This window comes from Hydra vulgaris, chromosome 11 (assembly GCF_038396675.1).
Source record: "Hydra vulgaris chromosome 11, alternate assembly HydraT2T_AEP".
NCBI classification, from domain to species: domain Eukaryota; kingdom Metazoa; phylum Cnidaria; class Hydrozoa; order Anthoathecata; family Hydridae; genus Hydra; species Hydra vulgaris.
This window is the reverse complement of record NC_088930.1, coordinates 4128869-4146156: the sequence shown is the minus strand read 5'-3', so window position 1 is coordinate 4146156 and position 17288 is coordinate 4128869. Positions and strand designations below refer to the sequence as shown.

Below are 17288 nucleotides of genomic sequence, written 5' to 3'. Positions count from 1 at the left end.
AAAACAATTGGATATTAAACCAGCGTTAAAACGGAATGTGTGCATGACCCTAGCCATCCAGAGATGGTGAAGGTTGTGTGTATATTTTTTAAGGTCGTGGGTTAATCGCCACGATTTTATTATTTAAACCACGAATATGTACGAAGGCATAAATATGTTTTTATATATATATATATATATATATATATATATATATATATATATATATATATATATATATATATATATATATATATATATGCAACTGTATAGCTTGTTTTATTTCTATATTTTGTAATTGCGCAAGCCCAATAGATGTTTTGTTTTAATGTTACTAGAATAACGATTTTATACATTTAAACTTGTAACTTTGCCTTACGTTATATTAAGGTTTTAAAAAATTTAATAATAATTTTCACTTTCAATTTGACAACTGAAACTTATATTTTTATTTTTTTTTAAAAAGAAACTTTCTTTGAAATCTTATTAACTTTATAAAGTAATTTTGAAGAACTTATTAACTTCACGGTATTGTATTTATAACGATACTAAATCCTTGTATTGTAAATATATACTACGAACCCCCCCCCCCCCTTATATTGTAAAACTAGCCCTATTGTAAAATCAGTTTTTTATGAAATATATATTGAGAAAGAAAAAAAAAGTATTGTTAAAAAAAAAAAATTTTCCCTATCAAAATAGAAAATTGAAACAAATATGCGACTTTAAAAATCATAACCTTTTATCCATTTATAAATGTGGTTATGTTAAGTTTTAGAAATGAGAAATGTGAGAATAAATTAATTTTCAAATTTTATGTTTTATCAAGAAAGAGTTTATTTTATGAATTTAATAAACGTAGCCATTAAATAGTTATGGCCATTTTATCCATCGTTTTCCTTTTATATATAAATGTATGTGTGTTTGTGTATTTATATGATGTATATATATATATATATATATATATATATATATATATATATATATATATATATATATATATATATATATATATATATATATATATATATATATATATATATATATATATATGTATATCATGGCATACTTGTGGCGCTGAAAATGCTACTAGTATAACATGGTAGTGTATTATAATAATTTTTTTTCAGCTTAGTAAGAAGTTAAACTTGTTTAGTTGGACTTTCCTATATCGATAATAAAGATAAAAAATCATGATTTTTTTTTTTTAGGATTACGATGATGACATCCTTTTAATGGCTATTGTCTTTTATTTAAATCCTTGCTCAACTATTAATAACCAAACCCAGACGTCGCTTACACGCAGCGAATATCTTGTTGTTGTAGTTGCCTCCTAAAAAAGCTTAATGACATTATACATGCCAAACTATGGTTTTTTTTTACACATTTAACCTAGAGTATCCAATCATTTTGGGAAATGTTGGCAGTCTGTATTAAAAAAGTCTTCTTTTATCAATAGGTCAACTATTGAAATTATTAACTTTAAATCAACGATGAAGACAATTTTGAAGAACTGTTTTAATAAGTAGAACATAAAGAGGAACATATTTTATGTTTTTTTTGTTTGTTTAAAACTAGTCTAAAATAATGAAAACAGTCTAAATAAACACTAAAACGGTGTGAATTAAAACTAAAAAGGTGTGCAGCATGAAATACACCAAAACGTTATAATTTAATACCAAAACGGTGTAAATTAACACTAAAATGGTGTGCAGCATAGAATACACCAAACAGTGTAATTTAACACCAAGACGGTGTTAAATTGCAATTTATGAAACGGCTTGCAGTTTATGAAGCAAATAAGAAATCTAATAAACCGAAAAAAAAAAAAAAAAAAAGCTGTATAAAAGATTTCTACCACAAATAAAAAAAGTGTTCTTTTAAACTTAGTCTAAAAATTGAATGTATAAATTTAATTCAGAGTTTGTTAATATTAATATTTAAAAAAAATGTTATATGCTTTTTTAAAAGCAGTATAAAACACCTAGATTAGCACGTCGCAATCGCTAAAAGTCATTTAATGATTTTTAGCAAGAACAAAAAGGTCACGGTTGCTTAAAATGCTCATTTTTTTAATAATGATTTTGACTCTTAGCACCTATTGAATACCCTTTAAAGGGTCTGTTAATTTTTGTTTAATATTTCATTGCTTTATAAAAAATATTTCTAAACTTTAAAATAACATTTGTGTTAATTTATTACTTTTGATTAATTCTTTAATTTCTTTCCTTGTTTAAAGAAGCTGTTGAGCATAAACTGAAACTTAGTAGTGGTAAACCTCATTGTCATGAAGTTTACAGTTCAACCCAATATACCTTATTGAAAAACCGCATTTATTGGATGTATATTAAAAGATAGAAACTTATAGTTTGAGCAATATATAAGTTTGTTTTAGATCAATTTGCATGAAATGGCGAATTGCAATGTGTAGTAATAATAAAACTAGTCACGTAATGGTGAGAATTGGAGGAGAAAGGGACGCAATAAATAAACATGGAAGAAAAGCTTGCAATGATAAATAACAAAAAAGTTCTTCTAAATTTAGTATAAAAGTTGAACATATAAATTTAATACAGAGAGATAAACTTTTATGTATAAAATTTTTTTGATGTGCTTTTTTAAAAGCAGTATAAAATTCCATGGATTAACAACCTTAATTAACACGTCGCAATCGATAAAACTTTTTCAATCATTTTTAGTGAGGACAAAGAGAATACATTTGCTTCAGATACTAAATATTTTAATGATAATTTTGCCTTTAAGCACCTACTGGATGCCCTATATGTGTTTGTGCGCTTTTGTTAGTTTTAAATATATTTTTAAATAACCTAAGTTTGACTAGTACTGACTGAAGGACTAAGTTCCAATGAATCACACTGTTGAAGTAAAACACGTGTTGAAATAAAAAATTTTAATTAAAAAACTTTACATTGAATAAGAAAAAGTAATATAAAATAAAAGAAACTTTATTAGCAATAAATATTGCGAGAGTAATTGCAAACCCGATAACCAAAAGCAATATAAAACCTGAAGTTTATAAGAATCTTTTAGACAATACTGCTGTTATTGCTGAGAATTGGTTTAGTTGTTAAAAGCTTTTATGATGTTGAAAATGTTTAGCAGATGATCTTTGCAATGCAATTGTTTAAGAAGCTTAAAATTTAAAATATTTAAATGATTTGAAAGCAACCGTGACGTAAAGGTTAGAGTTCTGGATTAGACCCAAAAGATTCAAAGTTCAATTACCGCTCTAGCCCAATAAGCATCATCGGTAAGAAATGAGGCGTGAAGCAAAATTTTAATACAAACAGACGCGTTTTTTTCAACAGTTTAATCGAAGTTTCCATATTTGTTTTATAAATATAGAAACTTCGATTAAAAACCTCGAAAAAATAAAAAAACCAACAAATTAGAGAAACCAAAAAAGTCTATACTCAAAGCAACAGAGAAGTTGTTAAAAAAAAAGGTTTGGATCCTAAAATCGGCGGAGAGAAGATGTATATGATTTTTGCCGGCTGAGACCTTAAAACAACAAAAAAGGTCCTCCTTAGCTGATATTTGCTGACTGCCAACTAAAGATCCAAATTTGCCAACTAATTTTTAAATAAAACACATTTTACAATCCCCTTCTCTCATCCCTTGTGACGGCCCTGAATATTAATGCAAAATCTGTTTTATGTTCTTAATATTTCTTCTTGTTAACCTAAAACTCTTATAATATTTTTAGGTTTAATATTTTCAAATTTGGGGCTGTTCAAACAATACATGACTATCTTAGGGGGGAGGGGAGGAAGGGATATTGGAAAGTGTCACCAAATATTACATGGGGAGGGGGTGGTTTGCTTTAGTGTGGCATGACAAAAAAAATTTCAAACTAAAATTTTTATCACTGCATATTTCAAAAAAATAAGATCTTGTACTTTATCAAAAAGCCAGTGAACGTCCAGGCTTTAGATCGGGATATTAAAAAAGAGTTGTTTGAAATTAAAAATACAGTATTAAAAAGTCAACCCCAAGCATGCGATTAGGACAGTTAACTTAAAAAAATTCTAGATATTGCCATGAAAGGGTCTGCTTCTTATGACAGGAGAAGAATGAAATTGTTCGAACTGTAAAAATATTAAATAACTTGGTTGAAAAATTTAAAAAAATCAGATTAGGAGTTTACATGAGATTACTTTCAAGAAGATCACTAAACACAGAAAAAAAAAGACTTGTTAAAATTGCACCAAATAGGTTAATGAGAGACACAAAACTTACCAAATCATTCATCAGTGCTCTTGAAGAACTTGCTGCAGTCTTGGGTCCTAAAGAAGCGACGTTTTACTCCAAGGGTGATAAAGCCAGGAGGCCAATTTAATTGAGAGCTGCAAACAAACAAACAAACACCAATCATGATGCATATGCAGTACAAGATGACTTTAACTGATCATGATTTTATAATTGCCAGTACAAGATAACTTTAGCTGATCATGATTTTATGGACCAGACAAAAATCCAAGATAAGAAAACAATTCATTGTGCCAAGAGTTATTTCAAAGAGCATAATCTTGATGGTATTTTTGTGGCCACCAATAATTCAGAAGTGCCTTTAACATGGTAGAGGAATGGTTCCAATAAGTTATGACCAAGCAGGAATTATACTTTCATTTAATCATTTTAAAAGCCATCAAATTGTTTAAAAGTTATGGACAAGTAAAAAGAACCAAACAGTGAAAAATGTGTACAGAATTTCAATAGACCTGTATAAGCATTTTGAGCGGACCACTGCAGTTTCGCTCACTGATTACTCAAACCAAAAAGTTGCCAAAAGTATTTAGCCGATAACTAGCCACAATAAACATGTCGAAAAGTTATCGGCTAGCCATTTATAGCGGCTGCCTTATATGATCTACTAAGTAACCGATGAGCGAAACTCCAATGAACGCTAAAAAAACGCCTATATAGGTCCACTGCAAATTCACTAAAACAATGCTTGCTGTGTTCTTAATTGTTACAAACATGAACTGTTACATATAAAATATACACTTATGAATTTTTTTTAAAATGCCACAAAATGTCACATAGAGGAAGGAAGGGAACACCAATAAAAAGTGTATTGTTTGAACAGTCCCTATTGAACTCACCGCCTGAATATTTTTGAATATTTATTTAGGCAATGTTAACGCGGTTCTAGCAAAGTGGTTAGAGCGCTGGCTTGAGAAGCAAGAGATCCAGGGTTTAAAACGAGCTCTGAGCATATTTTGCGGTGCTCTGTGACAAGAACGTTAGGTCTTCTTGGGGCACCTAAAAATAAAATTAAAAAAAAAAAGAAAAATAAGTCTAAGTTTTCAAGAAACAATCGTAATAAAAAAAAAAGTAATAGGTAACTGGCTCAGAAAATAAACCTAGTCGAAATAATCGACAAATAGTATGAATTGAAGAAATCCTTCTAAAACCAAGAGTGAGTGTGAAAATACAGTAAAAAAATATTGAAAAAGCAATTAAAAATTGACAGCAAAGTGTTTGCGAAAAGAACGCATCGAGTGGACAAAGCAACATAACAGAGATAATTAACTACCTAGAAATAATAAACTACCTAGAAAAATAGTTCTGAAGCTCTTAAACTACCCGGAAAAAAACAAAATTCAAAACGTTGTGAAAAACTAGCGTTTAAATGGTATGTTTATAAACGAAGAATTTTCGAAGGAAACATCGAGATTCGTAAAAAATTATGGGAGGAAGTTAAAAAACTACGCAGTGAAGACAAGTATACTGTTATAAAATGTTAGAACTTCTTGCTGAGAATTTAGAAGCCCATCCCAAACATTAAATTGATGGGGTGGAGTTTCTAAACATAAAAATAAATTTTTTAAAACTAATTGCTCCTAAAAAAAGGCAAGGCTGAAACAAGTGGTTTTGAATTCCTAAGTTTCAATTTTCCTAAAATTAATAGTAAAAAAAAATATTAACCCCGATATAGTTTTTTTCCACGGCACGCCTACGGATTGCTTATATCACTCCCTATGTTTGATTATTTGTAGAAAAATTCTGCTACAAATAATTCAAATTCCCAAGGGAATTAGAAGGATTTCTTTTTGGTGAGAGTGGTGAGAAAAATTCAAATAAAATTAGAATTCTCCAAATAAACATTTGAAACCTTATTAACAATTTTGAAAAACTTTTCAATCTGTTAGAGAAAACAAAAAATTGTTTTAATATAGTTTACTTTACTAAAACGTGGATTTCGAATGATTTAAATCCTTCAAACTTTTATATTTCTCATCTTAAATTAAATTTGAATAAATAAACGGTGAGAAGTTCTTATACATGTGAACGAAATATTGTTTGTTATGTTTGGAATGATTTAAGTGCGTCTGATGGCAATAAAGAAATTCTAACCATTGAAATTGTATACTATATAAATTATATAATAATAAAAAAATATTTTATTAAGCTGTTGTTATCAATCGCCTGATGGCGTGAGCAAGACTTGACCATTTTGGTTTCATCAATTGATTGAAGACCTAAATAGGATTGTTTTCTATACAATGGAGAAAATAAAAATAAAAATTTCTACGGCTCTATTTAAAACTGGAACTATTCCCTTGATTAATCGTCCAAACAGTGTAACAAAAAACTCAGCGTCTTTGATTGATAATATCTTTTTATACCCAAACAGGTATCCGCAAATCGGATATATCTCATCATTTTCCAATATTTTTGTCAATTAACTCAAACTCTGAAAATAAGACTAAATCAAATAAAATTAAAATAGGCTCTTTTAACTAAACCAACAGAAGGGCAATTCCACATCAAATCACCCAGTCCATTGAACCATGTGTCTTCCTTTTGTGTTATATTTTGACACATTATTCCTAATTATAAAAAAATATTGCATGCAAAATTTCAGCTAAAAAAGTTTAGCGGTTGACAAGATGTTGCAATTTTAATACTTACCTGGTTTCCCAAAATGACCCGGTTTTCATAACACTCTGAAAAAACATTTTCCTTAAAATAATAAGAAATAAAAATGGCAAAAACATGAAAATGAACATACATAATGTTTTTTTGATGCTGAATTCAATAAATGTACTTAAAATGCTTAAATATAAAAAGAACATGCATAAAAATTAATAAAACAACTAGTTTCTATAAACCAACTTTGGGGCTCAATATCTCAAAACACCCCCATCAAAAAATTTTTTTTTTTGCTGTTAATATTTTCAGCTGTTTATAATCTTAATAGGCACAAAAAATCTAACTGGAAAAACAACTAAAACATACGGAACTTTAATTTCAAAGATGTATTACTTTTTCAAGAAATTCCCAAAAAATATTTGTAAATAAAATAAAGTTAATCGTAATTTAAAAAGTTACTTAAATATACAAGATTTGTAGAGGTATCAAAGATGAAAGTTATTTGGACTGTGTTTGTAATAGTTTACAATATTGCTCCCATTTTACTTGTACTTCCTCTATTTCAGCATTTTCAAACACATAGTTTCTCCAGAACTAGAGCAAGCTTGTGGAACAGATAGTTTTTATCAATATGTTGGTGTTTGGAATAAAACAGTAGTCGTCTCTTTCAGGCCAGTTAAAACAGATTGATGGACCATTTGGATGAAGAAACTTAACTTTAGCATCAACTTCTTCTAAGTTGGTTTTAGTTACAATGCTGATCCACCACTTATCATCAGAGACTACAGCGACATAACAACCTAAAGTTCTAAACCATAGTTCTACATAAATCACTTGAATCATAAAAAAGTTTAACAGAATCTTCTATTTCTTTTTGTAAGACTTTCCCTTTATACAAAGGTGAGATAGATAACAATCCTTTTTTATTAAAAAGTTGTCTAGCCTTTTTTGCTTGTTATTCTGTAACTGCAAAGTTATTTTGTACTTCTAATATTGACCAACTTGAGGGTGCCAGTGTTAGAAGTTCAACAATAGTTCTTCCCAGTGGGCACAAGACGTAAAAAAGACGTCTTTTAAACGTCTATTGAACGTTTCGGACGTCTTTTGAACGTTCAAAGGACGTCTTATTTAGGTCCTGTGCCCACTGGGTTTTGTCAGAACATAGAATTTTTTCTTTTATCAAGCTCATAATTTTTATCAAAGTTTTCAGCCTTCTTTTTAATGTCATTTGGTTCATAACACAGTTTTGAGGAAACATTGAATTGACTTTCAGTTTTTCTAGAAAGGTTACTTACCATTTCGTTGATGAGCGCAACTTTTCGCTTTCCTTCTGAAAGTATATGTTTTGATGACTTTGAATGAGATTTTAGAGGAGATATATTAAAATTTTCAAGTTCTTCATTGATCTCCTGTCTTTTTGATTTGAATAATGATATTAGAAAATCTTCATCTTGTTCACCCTGACTTTGCTTTTCTTCTTTAAGATCTGCTTTTTTGGCAATCTTTTGCTTACAGGGTTTGCAAAGTTTCTTCCCAGGAGCAATATTTAAGCTACTTCTCATCATGTCTTGTGACTCATTTATCTTAACTACTCTAAGATTTTCTAAAAGTAATTGAATTGTATATATAACTGGATATAGCTTTATGTATTTTGTATATAGTATAATTGTATGTATAGTTGTATATAGCTTATCTTCACAATTGTTTAAAACATTGTTTATGTTTTGGAAAACACAAATTAAAAAAATATATATATTAAAATACTTAAATTCCACTTTTACTTACTTGTAATTTTCTTTGTATGTTTTTTTGAATGGATCACAGCATGCTTTCTGCCATATAGGATACATTTTCAAATAATTTGTAGCATGTTTTTCACATAATTTTGTTAAGTTTGATAGTTCAATGTTACAGCGTAATGATATAGCTATTTTTTCTTCGTTGCTTAAAGTTCCAATAACATTTTGTTGGCCTTTGCATGCATCTGATGTCATTAACCCAATAGAACACATCTTATAATAAACTACTTTGTATAAATGTATTTCCTAAAAAAAAGAGAATTCTCCTACTTAATTAAAAGAATTCTCCTACTTAAATAAAAGAATTTTCCTACTTAATTTTTAGTAAAAAAAAAAATTTAATATAGAAATAATTCAAACCTTTTCAGAATCCCACTGTTGTATAATTTTTTACACTGATAGATATTGTTAATTTTCTTTATAGATATATTTATATATATATACAATTTATATATATATTAAATTGTTAATTTGTTAAAATTTAAATAAAATTTACGAATGCTGTTTTTTAACTAAACTTTTTATAAACTAGTTATTATAAACTTTTACAAAAGTTGTCAAAATTTTAAAAACAAATGCACATCCACATCACACTAATTCAGTTTTTATAGAAAACAAAGCAGGATGTTTTTTTCAGTTGTTAAGTTCAAATAACTAAGTTATCATATAATTAAGACTTCCTTAAATATAACAAAATTGTTTTTTTTTTTAAGGAGTCTTTTAACTAAATATAATATTTTACAGAATTCTATTTGAAAGTTTTTTAAAATAGCTTATTGAAAATTTGATACATCTTTGAAATTAAAGTTCCGTATGTTTCAGTCGTTTTTCCAGTTAGATTTTTTGTGCCTAGTAAGATTATAAGCAGCTGAAAATATAAACAGCAAAAAAAAATTTTTTTTGATGGGGTTGTTTTGAGATATTGGGCCCCAAAGTTGTTTTATAGAAACTAGTTGTTTTATTAATTTTTAAGCATGTTTATTTTATATTTTAGCATTTTAAGTACATTAATTGAATTCAGCATCAAAAAAAACATTATATATGTTTATTTTCATGTTTTTGCCATTTTTATTTCTTATTATTTTTAGAAAAATGTTTTTTCAGAGTGTTATAAAAACTGGGTCATTTTAGGAAACCAGGTCAGTATTAAAATTGCAGTATCTTGTCAACCTCTCAACATTTTTAGCTAAAATTTTATATGTTAACTTTTCTTTTTAAGATGCAACAGCCAAAGAGGTTTTTAAAAAATTTGAAGACCCATGTTTCAAAATTTTCTAATTTTTGGGTGATTTGATGCGGAATTACCCAGAAAACAATTTAAAAACCAATTATCTCTCCTGCACTGGAAGCATATTTACTTTAATGATAATACAGACATAATATACAATAATTCTTTTGAAACATTTACTCCATACCGTAAAACGGGATTACTTAAAACAGATGCAAAAGTTAACATTCAGTATCTCCATTTTTTTGTTATACTCCTTGTGACTATGTGTTTAACAACAATATGTACTTGTTTTTTTTATATTTTTATTTCCTTTATTATTATTATTTTTAAAACCCATTATATCATGTCAGGATAGGGGGTGAGTTGATACACCAAACAGTTTTCATTGAGTATCACTTTAAAAGGATAAAGGAGTCAATTCAGACAATGTTGAAGTTTTTCAAAAAATTTTATTAATGAAAATAACACAAAAAAAATCAGTTGAATATTTTACATGAATAATAAAAGTTCAAGTAACGTTTTCTAGAAACTTGAATTGTCTGCAACGAACCTGGATTGTCAGTCCGTACCTGGATGTTTGTCAAATTTGTTCAACTATTTATAGTTGAAAATACTGAAAGGGTACACTCTTTCAAGAGTGCACTCCCAATTATCAAAATAGATATGCAGCTGCACGATTTCTTTTAACGGTGATATTCTTGTACTAAGAGGATTTTTATATCTCTTTAAAAATCCCAATCCTCACATGGTATATTATTATAAACTTTGACACATTTCGTCCTGCTTTATTTAGATAGCCTTTAATTAAACGTCGAACGTCCATGTAAATTAACGGGAATCCCCACTCAGTCAGTTAAACAATCTTATCTGAGGAGAAAAAAAAAAAGAATAACTCATAGCTTGAATATTATAATAAATATATATTATAATAAATAAATAAATAATAAAGTAGCAATGAGAAGTACCACACTTTTTCTGGTGTGATTTGATGCATATATGAGGTTCTGGGGTGAGCTGATACATGTATCAAGTCACCCTACCTAAGGTTAAAAATTATCAAATGTTTATATTTTTTTATCCAAATAGTTTTGGTAGAGACCTCAAAAATACAAAACATATAATCTGTATCAACTCACCCCAGTGTTTTAAATCACCTCGTTTTACGGTATATGACAAAAACATTCATATCAATGAAAAAACAATAGATCCAAAAAATATAAACAACTCTTGGGTGACCGCGGGATTTAAAAAATTATCAAAGGTAAAGCATAAGCATTTAATAAAATATCTTAAAACAAAATCTGAAAATGATAAAAAATATAAAGAATACAAAAATCTATTGTAAAAACTTGAAAAAAATTACTACTCAAGACTCATAGAAAAACCTAAAAATAACTCAAAAGGCACTAGACAAAATATTTTATCTATCACTAATTTCATTCATTATTTGGTAAATAAAATATCTCTAAATGTAGCATTAGTATAAGGAGTTTTTTTTGCTAATTTAAGACTGATGTCATATATATATTTGACATATATGTTTTTTACTATCTATAACAACCTGGGAGAAGGAACCTGAGTTGATTTTTTTTTTTTAGAGTTTTGAAAGATCTTTCAAACTCTTGAAAAGATAGTTCAGAAAATGAACTGTATTTGATGACAACTGTATTTATGCATGTATTGATGCTCAGGTTCCCTCTACCTGATTGTTACAGTTGGAAAAAAAACTGTAACAAACAGGTTTAATAGACTGCTTTTTGTAAGAGGTTTAATGGAGTATATGTAATACTATGTCTAGAACATTTTCAAACTTTTGCATAAACAATTTAACAGATTGATTAGATGGTCTTAGTCGTTTATTAAATGGGATCAATGACTACTTTTAACATCATCTAGAAAAGGATTAATAGTGAATCTTTGGTAGCGCATTCCGTTATATATTATACTATATTATATTATACTATACCTTATATTATACCTTTTCTGTTATATATTTGGAGTGAAAACTAGGGATTTGTATAAATTGTGCTAAATTATCTGAGATAAAAATTATTAAATTATCTGATATAATGTTGCTAGAGCAAAAGTTAACAAAAATGTTATTGATAAGAGTTTTTGATAATATCAATAAAATGTAAAGAAAAAAAGCATTTGAGCTCATATTGTAAATGAAAATTGATATTTGAGGTGAGTTTTCATAATTAAGAAGATTAATGTTAAAGTCTCCCATTAGCATAACGTTTTATTTTCTTTTAGTAAGTTTTTACAATAAATTAATAACAAAATTTTGATTTTGAAAATTATGAATTTACATGGAAGGGTGATAATAGGTACAACCAACAACTGCATTTTTTCTTTTAGAATCAATTATTTCTTTAAAAATATATTCAGGTTTATGTACTTTGTATAATATAAGGTGATCTTTCTTTTTATGTATAGAAGTAAAATTTACGTAAATTGGGAATATTTTTCAAAGTTGGTGAAAGGTCTGGTACCCACATCAGTACAAAAAAATTATTGCACTCTAATGGAATTGTGTTTTCAATCAGACTTTTTTTGATGTAATTGGTCTGTAATACTCCTCAATTGCTTTTCATCTACCCATTTTTAATAAACATGTCAGTAAAAAAACTTAGTTTGTTTTGAAAATAAGATTTATTATAGATTTAGTAAGCTCTGTGGAGAAATCCTTCAAATATGGCGGTTAAAATATTTACTTTGCAATAAATGCGGTTTTATCTGAAAGTTAGTGATTGCTTCTTTTAAATATACTTTGTATTCATGTTTTCCTATGGTGCTATTTATAATGGTTATATCAATTTAAAAAAATTTAAGTTTTTTTTTCTCGTTTTCAACTTTTTTTGTGTATGTTGTATACCAGGATGTTATCAATTTAAAATGTCTTGGAATTATTTTGCTTGTTTGATGTAAGAAAATCTTGCATTACTATCATTAACGTATCTTAAAAATGATTTTAGTTTAAGTGCAAGATTCATTGTCAATGCCATTTTAGTCGCATTATTTTAATGAAATTCTGGAAAAGAGAATCACCGTGAAAGAGAGTCTAATTAGGCTTGAGTTCTCCATTACAAGAATTTTCCAATGAAAATAACATTGAAATAAGCAAAAATCTATGAGTTGTTTTGTTTTAGGTATACTAAGTTTTATTCAGTTTTTATATGATAAATTGTAATTTAATTGTTCTAAAAATACAAAAATACTTCTTTTTACGAAACTAACGAGTACAACATCAAAAAACACTTGAATCTCATTGTTGGCTCAATATTCCAAGTTTCTTCTATTTTATTCAAAGTCAAAGTAGTTTTATGTTTAAGACTGGTGTTATTGCTTAACTAAGTACTCTATTAGTCCATAGTTTGGTGTGCCAACTGTAGAAATAATTATCTCAAAGAATTTTTCACGTTTATGAGCTTTGATTACTCAGTAATACGAGGCTCGATTACTCAAACATACAAGGTCGGATAGAATCACTTAGATATATTTTATTGCATTCCTCTTTAGAACAACATTTTTTTTGTTTAGTTTTGAAAAATATCTTTTAATTTTTGTCGCGTAACTTGTAGTAGGGTCTTCATTTAAAATTTATGTCGGACCAATTCGTTCACAAATTTTTACACAAAACTTTAGAATGTTCAATTCTTAAAAAACCTGTTGTCTGTCAAACTGGTATATAGCAACGTCTTTATCAGTTTTTATTTTTCTAAAAGCTGTCCTTTGTTCTATTGTCAGATATTTATTTGATTTTTTTCTCTGTTTTTAGTTCTCTTAAAACATTTTTCTTAAATGTTGCGCATTTTCTACTTTGTTGCTGTATTCAAATTTTAACGCAGAAGACTCTTTTGTTGTTATAATATCAACAAAAAAAAAAATCTTTCAAGAATCGTTTATTACGTTTATTTAAATTGATGGCACTTCCGTTCATAAAATTTTTCGATCAGTTTTGGATAAAATGCAACACTTGGAATTATCTATAGCTTACATCAGAGAGCAAGGCTATGATAATGGTTCTAACATAAATCCAAGAACCTTTTTTTGTAACCAAGTGCATGTCATAGTCACAATTTATTTTTGTGTGACACTGTCAAATCTTCAGTAAATGTCATTTACTGAACATTTACAGTAAATGCCATTTAAAGCATTTGGTGAGTATAGCCTACAAACAATGTAAAAGTATATGTTTAGCATGCTGGAGCTAAATGCCCCATTAAGCAAAATTAAATTTTTTTTTTTTATTATATAAAATTTTGTTGATTTAAGCTTTTGTAAATAAAGAAATATGTACTGTCTATAACTTAAAAACATTTAAAGTTTGAATTTAATTTTTATTTTTTTATTTCAAATAGAAAAAAAAATGGTCCTTGAAAACACGGAGCATATCCCGGTTAACCTGAATAAATATAAAATATATAGAACTTATACATTGCATATATATAAGTTATAACAACTTATTCTTCGCTTAGTAAACATTAATTTCAACAAAAATGGCTAGGAGGTAAAATAAAGCTTTCTTTGTATTGAAGACACCAAGAAAAAAAGAGAGTGGAAATTGCGAATCTGATTTGTGATGTGATATTTCTGCTATTTATATCAAGGTGCAAGCTCTATTTTTACAGATTAGACATATATATTTCTTGTACCCCCCATGGCATTGATTTAGCTTGAGTATATGCAGTTAAATCTTGCGCCAAGATCAAGAATTTTTTTGGTAATATCCTAGCTCTTAAAGTATTCTTTAGATGCAGTCCGGCTAGGTGAAAGATTTTAAAATAACCAACAGGAATCTCTTTTTGTAAGCTTTCAGTTACTAGGTGTTCAGCTCGGATTGCCACTACTAAACTAGTTGCAAAACAACCAGGGGAAATTATTGCTGCTCTAGATTTAGAAAGGTTTAGAATATGTGGGCAAGCTAAGGTCAGTTATTTAGGTATTCTTAGGCCATATCAAGATGTTCCCACAACATATAATCAACTGTTTATATATGACCCACTAGCAGCAGTAAGTTTTATAATGCATCAACGTGGCAATGATCTTTGTTTACGTGATTTAATGTTTCATTGCAAACTATAGTCAATAAAGCGCTCTTGCATTTAAAAACATGACTGAAGTAGAAGATGAAGAAGTTCATTAAACAGCTATAGTAGGTCACTCAGCCTGAGTTGTACAAATGTCTTTATCTGAAGGGCGAAATAAACGTGGTTATAATCTGCCTTCACATAATAAAGTTGCAGTTGTATTTGTTAGTGAAGGTGGTGCTCCACCTGTTTTCAGGAAAGCTGTTAGAAAAAATATATATAAGAGTCCATCCTCTGAAAATTATATCGAACATGTTAGTCAACTTAGATTTTATGGTTTATCCACTTTTTTTTCGAAGAGGTGATGCTGGTTTGTATAATTTATTGCTGCACAACCCTGAACATGCAACATTGGTTAGAAATCATGTTGAATTATTTTAATTTTACATTTATAGACATTCAGGAAGATAAAGCTTCTGTTTAATATTTTATAGCAAGAAACTATTTCAGCAATATGCTGTTGATGCATGTGTCAAAATTAAAGGACAAAGTCTTGCTTTCACCCGTAATAACCAAAACGCATTAGGAAGGGAGCAGTATGATGCCTAACGTGAACATGTAAACAATCTCGGAAATAATCATAATTTTAGGGTGTATTTTAGTTTTGCCGTCAACTGATGTAAAAAATCTTATAGCTTTAAAAGGAAACTTTTGAAATGCCATGGCTATGATTAAAAAGTATGGTAAACCAGATCTTTTTATTACCTTTACCTGTAACCCCAAATGGCGCGAGACTACTTAAAATTTATATCCAGGACAGAATGTAAATGATAAAACTGACTTAGTTACTAGAGTATTTAAAATTAGATGAAATAATCTCCTAAATGATATTTTCAAGCATGGTGCATTAGAGAAAGTTGTAACTCAGATTCAGGTTATTGAATTTCAAAAGCGTGGTTTGCCACATATACTTCATTTCACTTTATTTTGCACATAAGCTGGGTTATACATCTCTTTAAAATAATTAACAAAATAATCAAAAAATAATTAAAAAATAAAGTTTGTTCTCTTCAAAACAATTGTATTGATGCAGAGGTATGGACACCTATTTTGGTGGTAAACCGGTCTTTGTTCCTCGAATTCAGTTGCCTCCATTAGATTCTATTTCCCCTTTTGTTCTGAAAATTTGTCAGTTTCCGGTCAGATTGGCTTATTCAATGACAATTGATAAAAGTCAAAGTCAAATAATTGATAGAATAGGCATTCATCTAAAAAAACTGTGTTTCTTTTATAGGCATGTATGATGTTTTCTTTATTTTTTCAATTAATAATTTCCCACAATGTAGCTACTTAATTTTTTTATAAATATTAAACCGTCTCTATCTGTAATAAATATTTTTAATTGTTATAAAATTGTTTTTTTTATTATAGGCTGTGCTAGGCCTCAGTCCTGTAAATGGTGGCTATTATAACTGGATTAGATAAGTAAGTTCATTACAAAAGTTGTGCTTTCATCTACGTTAATTGTTTTCTAAGAAAATTGACAAATATTATGGTTTGTTTGTTTTTGTTTTTGTTATTTTACTAAATATTTAACTATGTATCATTTTAAATAAATTTGTTTAAAAGATATATAAGTTAAAGCCTTTTTTATGATTTTGTTGAAAGTTTTTTCATAAGTTTAAATATATATTTATTTGAGATATCTATTTATATTTAAAAAAATTTATTTATAAGAGATATCTTTTTTGTAACCTTTCAATAAAGGCTAAATATATTCCAGATACTTTTTGCTAAATATTTTCCGCATTTGTAAAATATGACTCGGGTGAGTGCTGAAATAAATTGTCGGCATATTTTATCAGCTTTTTAGCTAGGTCGATTCGCTTACCGTATCGATTTTTTTTAATTTCTTCTGCATTATTAAATAAAGATAAATAATAAAACAGAACCAAGTTTAAAAGCTTATAGTTAAAACACACACACACATACACACACACACACATGGAAACAAAGGCTTTGATGTTATAGGTCAAAAGATTTAAGTCAACTTTTATATATATCAACGTTGTAACGATTTTTTTGATATGCATATACAATGCTCAACCTTGTTTGAGCATTGTATATGCATAAAATGCTCAAACAACGTAAAAGGAAATGTTAAATCAGATCTCTAATGAAGCTAAAATCATTACTTTCTACTATTTTCTGTAACATATTAAAAATGAGTAAAATATAAGTAGGAGGTGTGAATCAGACCTATCATAACCTATTTTATGGGTCCGAAATTTCTAGTACTATTATATATATATATATATATATATATATATATATATATATATATAT

General features: G+C 28.0%; 1 long non-coding RNA gene across 1 annotated transcript; it reads right to left on the bottom strand.

Annotated features, from left to right (window-relative positions):
* Nucleotides 1-7179: 7179 nt before the first annotated feature.
* Nucleotides 7180-9111, bottom strand: LOC136087170 (uncharacterized). The gene is made up of 3 exons (XR_010641596.1): nucleotides 9039-9111; nucleotides 8665-8924; nucleotides 7180-8482 (listed from the first exon to the last, which is right to left on the bottom strand). It is a non-coding gene; the product is annotated as an uncharacterized LOC136087170 (long non-coding RNA).
* Nucleotides 9112-17288: the final 8177 nt, after the last annotated feature.